General features: G+C 51.8%; 1 long non-coding RNA gene across 1 annotated transcript; it reads left to right on the forward strand.

Moving 5' to 3' along the window:
* Window positions 1-1,493: 1,493 nt before the first annotated feature.
* On the forward strand, window positions 1,494-12,180 carry LOC129784155 (uncharacterized). The gene is made up of 3 exons (XR_008746589.1): window positions 1,494-1,596; window positions 9,662-9,770; window positions 11,803-12,180. It is a non-coding gene; the product is annotated as an uncharacterized LOC129784155 (long non-coding RNA).
* The last annotated feature ends 740 nt before the right edge of the window (window positions 12,181-12,920 follow it).

Raw genomic sequence — 12,920 nt, forward strand, 5'->3', positions numbered from 1 at the left:
TAAGAAAAGTGTCTTTTAGTGCCGCAGCGATGGGATGGACAGCGGTACCCACAGCTTGCTAGGCGCTGCCCTCTTCCACTGAGCTGCCCTCTGTGAGCTCGGGTGACCCACTGGGAGACTGGGAGGGGGAGGGGGGCCAGGCCTTCCTCCCCACTCACCGCCACTCTCTTCCCCAGGCAAACTGCCGGAGCAGGCAGACAGTAGCCATATCACAAAACCACGTTGGTCTTAACAGGTGATGACAAAAGGTCCATCCTTCTCTAAGTTCGTTGTAGGACATGAGTGATGCAGATGTGTCTCCTCTGCCCCTTCCACATCTGCCACAGGAGGGCTTGGAAAAGCAGATTGCGGCGACGTGTCTCTGCTCACAGGAGCCGCAAGGGAGTAACCCTGGCCAAGGGTGCCTGGACGGGCTGCCCCCTCCTCCCCTTCCCTTCCCTACAGGAGACCAACAGCTCTAAGTCCCCAGGAATGTTTGCCCGCCTTATCTGTCAGATTTTGGGTGTTGTTGCTCTTTCACAACAGGCAAGCTGTTCTCGCTCAAGCACAACCTACCGTCGCTATTGATCAGCTGTCAGCAGCAAAGCCCGCAGGCAGCAGCCTCCTCCTCCTTGCGCTGCCGCTGCCGCAGACTGAGCGCCAGTGCCTTTTGGCAAGGAGTACAGCAAGGAGTCAGAAGAGCTTTTTATCTTCTCAGATCCACGGCTACAGATATGTATGACCCTTTCAGGACGCAAGTATTAAATGTGTCACTTAGCGCCAATATAAATGGTCCTTGGGAAGTTCTCTGTTTTAATTAAGTGGATGAGTTTGGTCCTCGAAGAGCTCAACATGTACTTGGGTGAATAAATGTTTTAATAATTCAATTTTGTCTCTCCTAATCTTATAGCTGCAACCCACAGAAAAGCTTTCTTTTCCTTGACACTGAATACCAAATGAAGAATGCTCCATTTTATTTCTCTGGTTTTTACTTTCTGTCCTTGGATGCAAGCTCTGAGCCAGGCTGTGAGCCCGCAGGGAGCCCCACCACGGGACCACGTGCACAGCAGTCCTGGGCCAGCGCCACAGTGTGCACCAGCAGCCAGCATGGCACACTGCTGTGCTGTCCCTCGGGGGCTGCCCCCACCAGGGCAGGGAGCCCCTCTGAGTGTGTCTCGGAGCAACACCCGCTGTCCTCCAGCATCCCTCTGCTCCACTGACCATCGCCTTCCCCTCGCTGCTGGAAATGGCATTTCAGCTGGCTTGCGTGAAGCACGGTATCACAGACTCACAGAATGGTTTGGGTGGGAGGGGACCCTGAAGAACCCCTAGTTCCAGCCGGCTGCCTCAGCAGGGATGCCCTCCCTGCAGCTAGCCCCCAGCTCAGTAATTCCAGCCACTTTTTGGCATTTTGGTTTTCCGTTGCGCTTTCAATCTCTCTCCCTTTTTAAAATTTAGAAGGCAGCTGAGGAGATAAAAGCAGGCCCCAGGTGGGCTATGGGAGAGGAAGGAACAGAAACTCGGCAGGCTGAACGCATTGCCAGAGGAACTCACCTCTCTGATGGAGGCTACGCTTGGCGTGCATTTCCTCTGAGCAGGCACATCAGCCAAGAAAAGGTATCGGTCCTGCATTTTTCCAGCTCGTGGTACAATGTACAGTGTAGAGGAATGAAACTACGTTGATTAACAATATACAGCTGTGGGCTGGCTTCAGGGGCGGTGGGTTGGCTGCCGTGGGTAAAGTGCAGCTGTGGCTGGTTCCTGCTAGTAGTTAAATAGCTCTAAGGGGGATGGAAGAGGGGCACTGGGTGAAGAGAGACCTGGAAGAAGCAGAGGGAGGAGAGAGAGCGCCCTGGAGGTAGGAGAGGCAAGGAGAGGGATGTAGCAGAGGCAAGAAGCAGGGTGGACTGGCCTGAAGAGTGTGAGGAAAAAACACGAACAGTAGATGAACTGTTGAAACCTTGTGGGGGATCAGTGGCCGTGCTGGGGCGAGGCGTGCTAACTACTTATTGAAGTTAACCTGGGATGGGATGGTAAAAGCCTTGCTGCAACCAGTCAGTTTTGAGAGTGCTGTGACAGTACAGTTGTTCCTGATGGCCCTGCGATGGGAACTGCAGCTCTGTGGTGCGTGCCGGCACTGTTCTGCGAGGCTGTGACCAGATCAGCCTGTCTGCACAGGCCGTGTGTTTCTGGGGAAATGGGGGACACGTGCCCCACTCTGCCACGCTGTACCCAGCCACTTCTATAAGGCACCACAACACAGGTGTCTGCATGTCACAAACACAGTGTTTGTGCTTTTTAAAAAAAAAAAGTGGGGTGCTTTTAAGGGCAGGAGGAGAAATCTGGCACGGTGACCAAGGCTGGACACTGTCAGCAGTCTCCCAGGGGAAGGCGAGTGGCAAAACAGCAGTTCATCAGGTCAGAAACTGTCCCCTACGGCAGGTCCTGGGGCTGCTTGCAGCTCAGTGGGGTGGTACCAGCCCCTTGCTATCGCTGTCGTTGCAACTAGAATTACACACGCCATCGAGCAGAGGCCCCTTACTTGCTTCAGTACAAAGGGTGGCTCTGCTCATCTGCACACCCCACCTACCCACAGGTGCCAGCTATTGCAGGGCTCAGTGGCAGTCGCAGACTTCTGTGACTCTTATTTTAATTGCCTTCATCTGACATGGGTGAGGCTAAGGCACTAGCAGCTGCAGTGGAAGTGCCAAGGAATAAGTCCGTGAGTAATTCCTGTTTTATCCCCAGCTTATATCATTTACCTCATTATGGTACTGCCTGCAGCCTTCAGCTGCTCTTCACTTGCTCAGTTAATAGATCTCACATGCCTCTGCGCCACGTCCCTGTCTCAGCTAAACTAACTCTGCGCAGGCACACCAAGGGAGCTCGCCGTGCCCGCGGCCGGGGGTTAGCATGCTCGCAGTCCTGCACCTGGGACGCAGCAGCTGCACACAGAAAATGTAAGGTGTTCAAAGAGCAGCCCCCAGCCACAGCACCCTGCCATGATGCAGCACACGCATGGTGTGAGCAGCAATGCAGAAACGGCTGCTCGTTTCAAAGAGCAAACGCTGATGGCATTGCCCATGCAGGGGGGGAGCCAGACAGACTGAGCTGCACCCCAGCTGCCTCGGCTGCAGCGAGCCCAGGGAAGGGGCATGCAAACAGCCCCCCTGCTCCGGGCTCTGGCAGGGCTGGGGGTAGCAAGCCCTGTGCCAGCATGACCCGTATGCTCCATCGCCCCGCGTCCTCAGCTGGAATCCAGGTCTTGGTATTAGGGCACAAATTGGGGGGCTTTGTTCAGATCCTGCCATTGCCTGTTGTGTTGGTGCATGGCCCTAGTGCTGCAGGGGGCTGTGGGACACCACGGGGCTCCCAAAGGGCAGCTCCCACCTGCCGCACGCTGCCGGGGCTCCTGTGCTTTGAACCCTGAAGGCTTCCAAGGAGCCCACGCTGGCTGAGGAGGTGCTCTCTGGCATCTCTGGAAGCTGTGATGGACCACTTTCTGGCTCAGAGGTTGGAATTCAGAACTAATCCAGGATGCTCTTCTAGGTCATTGTGCATGCAAGCCAGTGGTATTTGGAAACCTGGAGAGCACAGAGGAGAGAGTACTTTCATTGCTGAAGAGCTTCCTGATGTAACGTTGAAGGCTCAGTGCCTGCAGCTCCATTGTTACGATGTTCACCTGGCTTCCTTGGAAGTCATTTAGCTAATCAGTATACTTTAATACGTTTGTATCTCTAAACATAGCTGCACAACTCTTGCAGTGCACTTCTGCTACAAAACTGCTACTAACCCTCTTCCCATTTAAAACTGTAGTTTCTGGCATCTACTAACTACAATAATTTAGTTTGCACTTTAAGAAAATGGAAATTTTTTCCTGTACTCCTTCAAACTTTGCTTCACCAACCTGAAAGTATGTCCTGGCTGCGCTGTGAAACAAGCACAGCACCAGTAAGTGTACCTGGAGATTTTTAAGCTAAGCTCACAGCTTTGTGAGGGTTTATATGAAATTCTGCATGTGAGGGGCTATGAATAATAGTAACAGTGCTCTTGAGGCAAGTAGGTGGAAAGGTGTAAACAATGTGAGATTTCCCCACTGGGCTGAAATGAGGCTCCTTCAAGTCTTTTGTGAAATTTCGAAAACTGAAAGAAATGTTTTCTGAGCAGCACATGGACTGCAGTATTGAGAACAGGTTCTTCCAGCGTCAACAAGCAAGCATCCTGCCTCAGAAATTGCAGCCAAGCATTCTCAGAGCAGAGTATCTTTTATATATGTGTGTGTGTGTGTGTGTGTATATATATATATTCACTCTATGTTCTGGTATGTGAGATAGGGCACTGGAGGATGCATCTGTTTTCCAGCAGAGAGGATGTGAACAATGTATTTTGAAGAGGATTTAGATCTCAAAAATAAAGTCTTGCTATGAAATATTCCATGAAACAAGGAAGCTAGACCAAGACTCGGCAATACTGGGCTGAGAGGCACACAAACCACCCCAGATACCAACGACTTCCATGTAGTGGCACAAATACGGGGGTCTCACAAAACTCATGAGCATCCGTCATCTTTCAGACAGCTTTTGGCCCCATAAAGACTACCTGAGATGCAGGCTGAGTGCAATCTCTTTGGGGCAATTGGCCAAATTTCCACTTGCTATTTGCTATCCATTACTCAGGCATTTTGGGCCAAACATTTTAAAGTTTTTTCAGTGTCCTGTAATTGTCAATAAGCAATTCTTCACCAGTGTTTGCAAAGGTTCCAGGCTGCCTGGCTAGCTGCATTCACACGAACCAGCTAATCAAAGCGGTGGTGTGTCCTGCTTGCGCCTGCCTCTCCAGGGTCTGTCCAGGCCCCCAGCTGCAAGTCACTGTGGTCCCTTGTGTCAGCCCAGGCCAGGCCCCGTGTCAGGGTCGGTCTCAGCACAGGCTGGGGGTGAAGGGATGCAGAGCAGCCTGCGGAGAAGGACGTGGGGGTGCGGTGGGCAAAGCGCTGGATGTGACCCAGCAGTGCCCACAGCCCAGAAAGCCACCCATGTCCTGGTGGCATCACCAGCAGTGTGGCTGGCAGGTGGAGGGAGGGGGCTGTGCCCCTCTGCCCGGGTGAAACCCCCTGCAGTGCGGGGGGCCCCAGCACAGGACAGACATGGACCTGTCATAGCGGGTCCAGAGGAGGCACAGAAATGCTCCAAGGGCTGCAGCAGCTCTGCCGTGAGGGAAGGCTGGGAGAGCTGGGGTGGCTCAGCCTGGGGAAGAGAAGGCTCCGGGGACACTCACCGCAGCCTTCCAGCACGTAACGGGGGCTCACAGGAGGGATGGGACAGACTTTAGCAGGGGCTGTAGCGATAGGACAAGGAGGAATGGCTTTAAACTAGAAGACGGCAGATTCGGACTGGATGTGAGGAGGAAATCCTTGATGATGAGGGTGGTGGGGCACTGGCACAGGTTGCCCAGAGAGGCTGTGGGTGCTCCATCCCTGGGAACATCCAAGGCCAGCCTGGCCGGGGCTCTGAGCATCCCGATCCAGCTGAAGGTGTTCCTGCCCATGGCAGGGGGGCTGGGCTAGATGGCCTTGGAAGGTCCCTTCCTACACAAACCATTCGGTGATTCTATGACAAGCATCAAGACCCTGGAGCTGAGCTGCTGCACCAAGTTGATTTGAAAACTAAATTTTGAAAATATAAAAATAGGCTTTTAGCAGCCTGCCTGACAGAGGCAGAGATGCTGTGTGGGCAAGCTGTTCCAGAAGATGGCTGTGCAATGGTTATTAAGAGCTGTACTTCAATAACAACAGTGCTGGGAGGTTTCCTTATTAGAGTGATAAGCAAGTTTCGATTTCTTCCTCACCGAGACCTGGAGGCAGCGCTGTGCTTGGTTAGCTCTGGTGCATTATCCTCTAACAGCTAAGCAATATACTTCACTTGAAGGATAAATAATAGAGTGTTTTCTCTCTCTCCCCCTTGCTCCCCCTTTCAGAATAGCATCTTCTATTGTTGGTTATTGTCATTATCATCTAATTTCCCCAACCACTGCTTTAACCATCATTTCCTAGCTTCTAGGCATTAACCAAAGATTGCTGCAGCATAATTAGATTAATTTAGAGACTGACTTTGAACAGCATAATTGATTTGAATTTTATTCTGTTTTCTCTAGCTACTTCTTTCACTAAAAATCACAATGTGGCCAGGCCTGTGAGCCCAGGCATGGGCTCAAGTCTCCTGCAGGCAAAGCCCCTGTTAGTGGGAGTCCCACCTCGTGAAGGGGGTACCTTCAGCCCTGCTCCATGGCCCCCACCTCCAGGCAGGGGTCCCCACTGGGCTTTGTACCCCTTCCTTCTGCCACCCTCTGCAGGGCTTCAGGTGCCTGAGAAATCAGAAACCAACTTGCTCCTCGGGCATCACTGTGGGGCTCAGGCTTATTGTTGCTTGTGGAGGAGAAAACGAGCTGCGGAGGAAGCAAGAGCCAGGGCCGGGGTGGCGGGTGGCGGCACTGCAATTGCCTTTTCACGGTGAGGACTGCAAGCCCTGCTCTCGGGCCGTTTGGCAGGGACCGCTCAGGCACAAGGACGAGGGATCCCATTCGTGTGAAGGTTCCAAAGGCTGCTCCTGGGGCAGCACTCACCCTGCCTGTCACTGCCCTTCGCAGCTCTGGCGGTGCTGCCCGCTCCTCCACCGGGCTCATCGGTTCTCCCCTGCTGCAGCTGGGCCTCCGCAAAGCCCCAGGGGTCGGGGTGCCAGCATGGCAGATGGTGGCCTTCACAAAGGGAGGAAGGCCAGGGAGCTGAAAAGAAGCACATTATTTCCTCACCCGCTGATAAGCACTGCCACGTGCCTCTGCATCCTGCAAGCTGGTGGGACCGAGGTGACAAGTGTCCCCAGGCAGCAGCCCGTGGGGCTCTGAGGGACCTCATGCTGCACAAAGGGCTTTGTTTTCTGGCACAGCAACGTGCACATGCTGCGGCACGGGGCACGGGTGCTGCTGCCCACCTGGCTGTCCCCACGGGGAGCCTGCTCTGGGGGCACTCGGCAGGCTTGGCTCCAACGCCATGGTGGCATCTCCAGGCATTTAGCTGTGTTGCTACCGTACCCGGCACAGGACGCGATGCGCCCTGCTGTGATTTCTTACCGAGTTTTGATTCCCTCTGTCTCCTACCCACAGGCACAGGGCAGGGATCACCCCACAGATGATGCTGTGTTCCCCAGGCTGCCTTGCCGGGTCCTTGCAGGGGACACTTCCCAGGGATCCCCAAAACAGGCTTCCCGGCTCACCCCCAAAGCTGGCTTTTCCTGTGCACATCTGCTCTTGATTTTTGTCATACATCTTCACCAGTTGTTAGGGAATGAAAAGCCTTGGGGTTTTAATTATAAAGTAGATCAATTCAGCCGAGCAGTGTGGCTGCAGCCTGTCCTCCTGGGTAGCTCTGAACTCCCAGTGCCACCTCAGCCCCCCTCGGCTGACCACAGGGGTTTGCAGAGGTGCTCAGCATCTGCCCTTCCAGGTGTGGGAAGGGGCTTGTCTGGGACATTCAGGCAGCGGTTACCCCAAGACAGACCTGCGCAGTACTAGGTACAATCCCTGCATGAGTCACTCAGGCTTGCAAATATTGCCTGTCATGACTTACAGTGGATGGGGTTTTTGAATTCCTGCCAAGCCCAAGGCTGCCATCCCACTAATCTCAGCAAAGCCGAGATGTCCCTGCCCTGTGTTTGGAGAGTTAAATGCCAGCACTCCCAGTCTGACAAGCTTTGCCCCCAAGTGTGCCACTAACAGCACAGACCCTGGGATGCAGCACCCCATCCTTCCCAGCTGATACTGCACCCCGTCCTTCACAGCCAGGGCTTCAACCCTCTGCAGCTGCTCACAGGAGCATCTCCACCAGCCCCCTGGCCCCGGGCCTGGCAGCACTCACACTGCAGCTCCAGGCACTGCCTTGAGCAGTGAAAGCCCAGCGGTAACAAGCATGGGCTGCACCAGAGCCGCACCGGCGCTGTAGGGTTGCCTGTACCAGCAAAGGCGCCCGCAGACCGCCCACGCACGTATGCCCGGCTCTCGTATCCGTGCGTGGCAGTGTGCTGCTGTGGTCGCACCCCATCGTTCCCTCGCAAAGCAGGAAAGGAGAGGGAAAGGGGTACAGCTGTGTGACCGCTTCCCACTGTGCCAAGGAACAGCGGTGCTGGAAGTGCTGTTGGTGCCAAGGGCTTCAGACCCCTGTCCTTCCAATCGTTTTGGAAAAAAAGCAGTGACGCTGCCCAACTCCAAGCTCTAACATCCAGTCCCGAGAGGCCCCAGCTCCTGGGCCTGCCAGCAGCCTGGCATCCTATTTCCAAAGGCATTGAGGACAGCAGGGATGGAGACAAGTCACCCCCCACTGCCCAGCAATGCAGGGCATCCCCTGGAAAAATCGGCTGCTCCTCAGCTGTCAGTAGCCCCAGCTGCAGACATCAGCCCCAGGGCGCATGCACCCTGTGGCACTGCCGCCTGCCAATGCCATGATGTGGCAAAACACCTGCACCGGTGTCTTCCCATACCAAACTCTGCATGTGCAGTTGCAGCTGGAGTTCATGTCCTTTAGCACATAAAGGCCAGGATCATTGTAGAATTGTCGCTACAAAGCACATAATTGTTTTAACCTACTCCTCCTGCTCAGTGTTCTTTTGTAATAAATTTCTCAGTGGTTTGTTGAGTTAGTGGAAAGAATCCAAAATGAAGACATTAGCCATTTCCTTAGGGTGATGTTTCGCTGGAGTGGCCCCCACCAAACTGCTCTCCAGGAAACTAATCCTCCCCATAGCTGAGTGACAGCTTTTAGGGGTCAGCTTTGCCAGCTTTTGCTAACTTTGCTGCTTGCACTCCACCAATGCCAGGACTGTCACAGCCACAAACACGTCAGTCTTTTGTGGCTCTTCAGCTCTCAGGCTTTGGTAGGAGATGCACCTCTGTGATCAGCTCTAATCACGTGCCTTTGGGGCTTTGCCCCTAGCTTTCCAGCTGCTCCCTGGCAGCATAAAGCCAAGAAGAGAAAGGAACTCCAGAAGCGATGCTGCCGGGCCCACCCGGCGCCCCTACCTTAACACCAGAACCCCTCTCCCAAGTGGTCCATGTGGCTCAGCCATAGTCACACCTCCCATTGCCGAGGCAGAACTGGGCAGGGTTGATGTAAATCACTGAGACGATGCCTCTCTTTCCCTTGCTGAACAGGCTGATGTCTCAGTCCTCAACCTTGGCTGTTGCTTTTTAGCACCTCACTAGGCAGCGGACCTGCTGCAGCAGCTGCCCCCAGCTGGCCCCGCAGACACCCAAGCCTTCCTCCTGAGGCATCGCATCAGCAGGGCGCAGGCACACAACAGCAGGGCAGGTGGCTCATGCCCATCACAGTGCCTTTCCCAGTGCCTGGAAAACTTTATCCCTCTCCCATGTATTCCTCTTCATTCTCCTCCATATCATCGAGTTGCGGTCCCCTTTTCACATGCATGCACTTTCCACGCAGACATGAAGATTACGCAGGCTGTAACGACTGGAAGATTTCTTTTCCCTCCTCCACAAATATCTAAACTTATCCCTAACTACCTAGCTAATCTGTCTGTCAGATCCAAGTGTCCCCAGCATTTTGGGGGTGTTAGGGTTTGGGATTCTAATTCGGGCTTATCTAGAGAAAACATTGAAAGGTCACTGCATTTTCCCTCAGCCAGAAAATGAAGCTGAAAGCCGCTCAGTGCTCCTGTAGGAACGTACCGCCAAAACCAATGCCTACCTGCAAACCCAGTGTGACTAATCTGCATCTGAAAGAGTTTTATGTAAGTATTGTTTTACTTTTAATGTTCTCTTTACTTTTCATCCCTTCCTTAAATCCCACCAAAGGCAAGCTTTCTCACAAGATGATGTCTTGGCATTTTCACTCTGATATTGGCTTCCTAATGGCAGCAGGGGAATAAACCAGTAGATTAAACTGTCCGATCAATTGCCCTCCTGCCTGTATTACGTGCATTATTTCCCACCATACCGTTACACTCTATGATCATTAACACAGTGGGTGCTGTTAGACAATGAAAGCCAGCAGTGTGCTAATAAAAGGTTTAATGAATAACATGATATCCTTACCAATAGATATGGAAAAGTTGTTTTAGGGAAACAGGAACCGTGTGGTGGGGCACTTCGTACATGAAAGAGGGTTGTCTGCGCTAATAAGCAAATGCTCCTTTATTGCAGGGCTGGCATTTCAGCACCAGCCCAGGGAGAAAACTGGGCTGGAGAGAAATATCCCCTTGGATCAGAGAGGTGGACGGAGCAGACGTTACCTCCCAGCAACTCGCCTTCTGTGCTTAACTGCTCAGCAGGACATTAAAGCCAAGAAATTTAACAAGCATTTTTCCAGTTTCAGCACTGCCAGGTTGCTAAGCCATAGCATCACTCTTTCCTCCCTAAATTTGCCATGCAAACCTTACCAGCTGCTCTCCTCTGCCTTGCAAAACGGGACACAAACTGCACTTCTTTCTGAAGAGCAGGTCCGCCTCGCAGCTGCCCAGTTAGGGCATCTTGTTCCCAGTTGACACCCTTACCCGCTGGCACCCTCGTCCTGGCCAGGCTGAGGATTCCTGTGGGCAGGTGCGGGGCGGGCTGGCTTTGGCACAGCTGGGTGTGCGGGACGGGGAGCACCCTTCAGCACAGCTCATCGCCTGAGCCCGGCAAGGCGAGGGCTGCCCTGTGGGAGGTGGCGGGTGACTCGTGCCCGAAGGAGTCCCACAGAGAGCGAGCAGCAGCTGAGCAGCCGCGGGCAGGGCTGGGGCACGGGGGCAGCACCGGCCAGGGTCTGTGACCCGCTGCCTCGGTGCTGCTGGCTGACGTCCCCCTGGCGAGATGTGGGGGGCCGGGGGAGGGCAGGCAGCACCGGTGACTTCTGGCTGGGCAGCCGAACCTGCCCGCTGCCGGCTGCCTTCTCCTGCACGCTTTGCAGGTTTTGCACGGGCCAAGCGAAGTTTCTTTCATTCCGTCCCTGGTGAGACCCCTGCGCGAGCAAACAGAACAGCATTTGCTGCCGGGAAGGGCCTCCAGCCTGGCCTCCTCCTTTCTTAGTTTCACCTGTTTCTTTATGTTTGCTTTGAATTTGCCAGTGAAGTCCCTTTATCTACCTTACGTATAGGTTTTATGTATTTCAAGGCTATTCCTTTGTTCTCAGGCCGTACTTGTCTCTTAATCTAAATAATCTAATACGTTTTGAAGTCTTTTCATTCTTCCTTGTAAATCAAACGTTGGACCCTGATGAATCCATTTGCTGCACTGATCTGAATTCCCTCCCATTTATCAGATCTTCTTCATCTCACAAAGAAATGAACAGGCTCTTCCAGGTGTGCCTGAGAAAAGATCGTATCTGTGTTTTCCAGCCTCATTAGATGTTGCTCTGGCTGCCTTACCTTGCTGCCCCGCATTGCAATTACAGTCCCCTAAGATTCTTTCCATGTCATTTCTTAACAGGTTTGTCTGATTGTGCGTGTCTTAGATTGTTATTTCCCCTTGTGATTCAGAATAGCTTGTCATTTTGACTGGATTTTATCCCATAAATGGTATCTCATTTTCTCACTTTCTTCCTGTATTTTTTATCTGGACAAGTTCTTTCCTATTTTTTTCATGTCTCTTTTCTATTAGTAATCTCCCTCAATTTAATGTATCTGGGACTTTCATTAATATGTTCTTTATCCTCTACTTTAGATAATTAGTAAAGGCATAAAAGAACAGATGCACATTGTTTAACAAATGTCTCTGCTAGTGTCCCTGCTGACCTGTAAGTAATTACCAAAACCATTTGTTTATAATATTTAATTTTCTTTTTAGAAGATGTGATCATCTCTTAACCCTAGTAAGTGATGCTGAGATGAAGATTCAATGGACACTCTCATAAGATATTCTACGAGTGACTCCAAACATAGCACAGGGAGGCGGCCGCATGAGACAGCCATTGCAGGCTCCGGTGTCTGCAGGATCTGCGTTACAGATGTTATTTTCTCAGAGCTGTTTGTTTTGTAATTTTGCTGTTATCTATTAACCTTGACAAAAAAGGATGCTCAGAAAGACATGGCATTTCTGTGCTTTGCATTATTGACCCTTTCTTTTTCTTTTTTTTTTTTTCTTTTTTTTCTTTTTTTTTCTTTTTTTTTTTTTTAATTAAATTCTGTGGCTTTGGAAGGACATTACCTTTCAAAGGAAAAAGTAGACTGTCTTCCTTCTGTGGCAACCTACACCAGACTACCAGAGACGAGAAATTACTTTTTCTGGCTTCAGAAGCTCAGCAAAGAGCTTTCACGATTATTTGTGTTTTCAGTGAAATTAGTCAAAAATCTGGCCTAATGCTGACTGCGTATGGAATCACCCGCATGAAAGATAAAATCCTGGTTTTCACAGTATAAATCAGGGTTCTGCTTTTTGAAGCATAATTCAGTTCTTCCAATAACTTATTGGAAAATGATTAGTTTCCTCTACATTTTTCCCTGTTTCAAATCTTATGTACAAGAATAAAAAAAAAAATAAATTTGCAATGCACTGTGAGCACCCTGTCCCAGAACTGCAAATATAGGTCATTAAACCCATGTCTTCAAGAGGAACAAATTATCCCTGTTTCCCCATTGACCTTTGTATTTTCCTAGCTGATGGACAAGCAGTTGCTCTCACATTGCTCTAGTTCCTCTTCGTGCCTCTCCGCAGCACTCCCTTTGTGCCCCCCACCCTTCACACCACCATGAGTGTCCCCAAGGCTCCCAAGAGCTGCACGAGAGGTGGCTGTTCTTTGGCTGGGGCTCAGGCCATAACCTGCCTGGAGCAGGAGATTAGGCCTCTTCTGAAAATCCTGCACAGCTCTTAACGACCTTTAACCTTCTAGAAAGCCTTGGGCTGTGCCACGTTTGCCATGTTCAGCTGTGATACAAAGGGCGTAGTGGCCAACGCTACTGGAGCCC

Source organism: Falco peregrinus, chromosome 3 (genome assembly GCF_023634155.1).
Source record: "Falco peregrinus isolate bFalPer1 chromosome 3, bFalPer1.pri, whole genome shotgun sequence".
In the NCBI taxonomy this organism is placed as follows: Eukaryota; Metazoa; Chordata; class Aves; order Falconiformes; family Falconidae; genus Falco; species Falco peregrinus.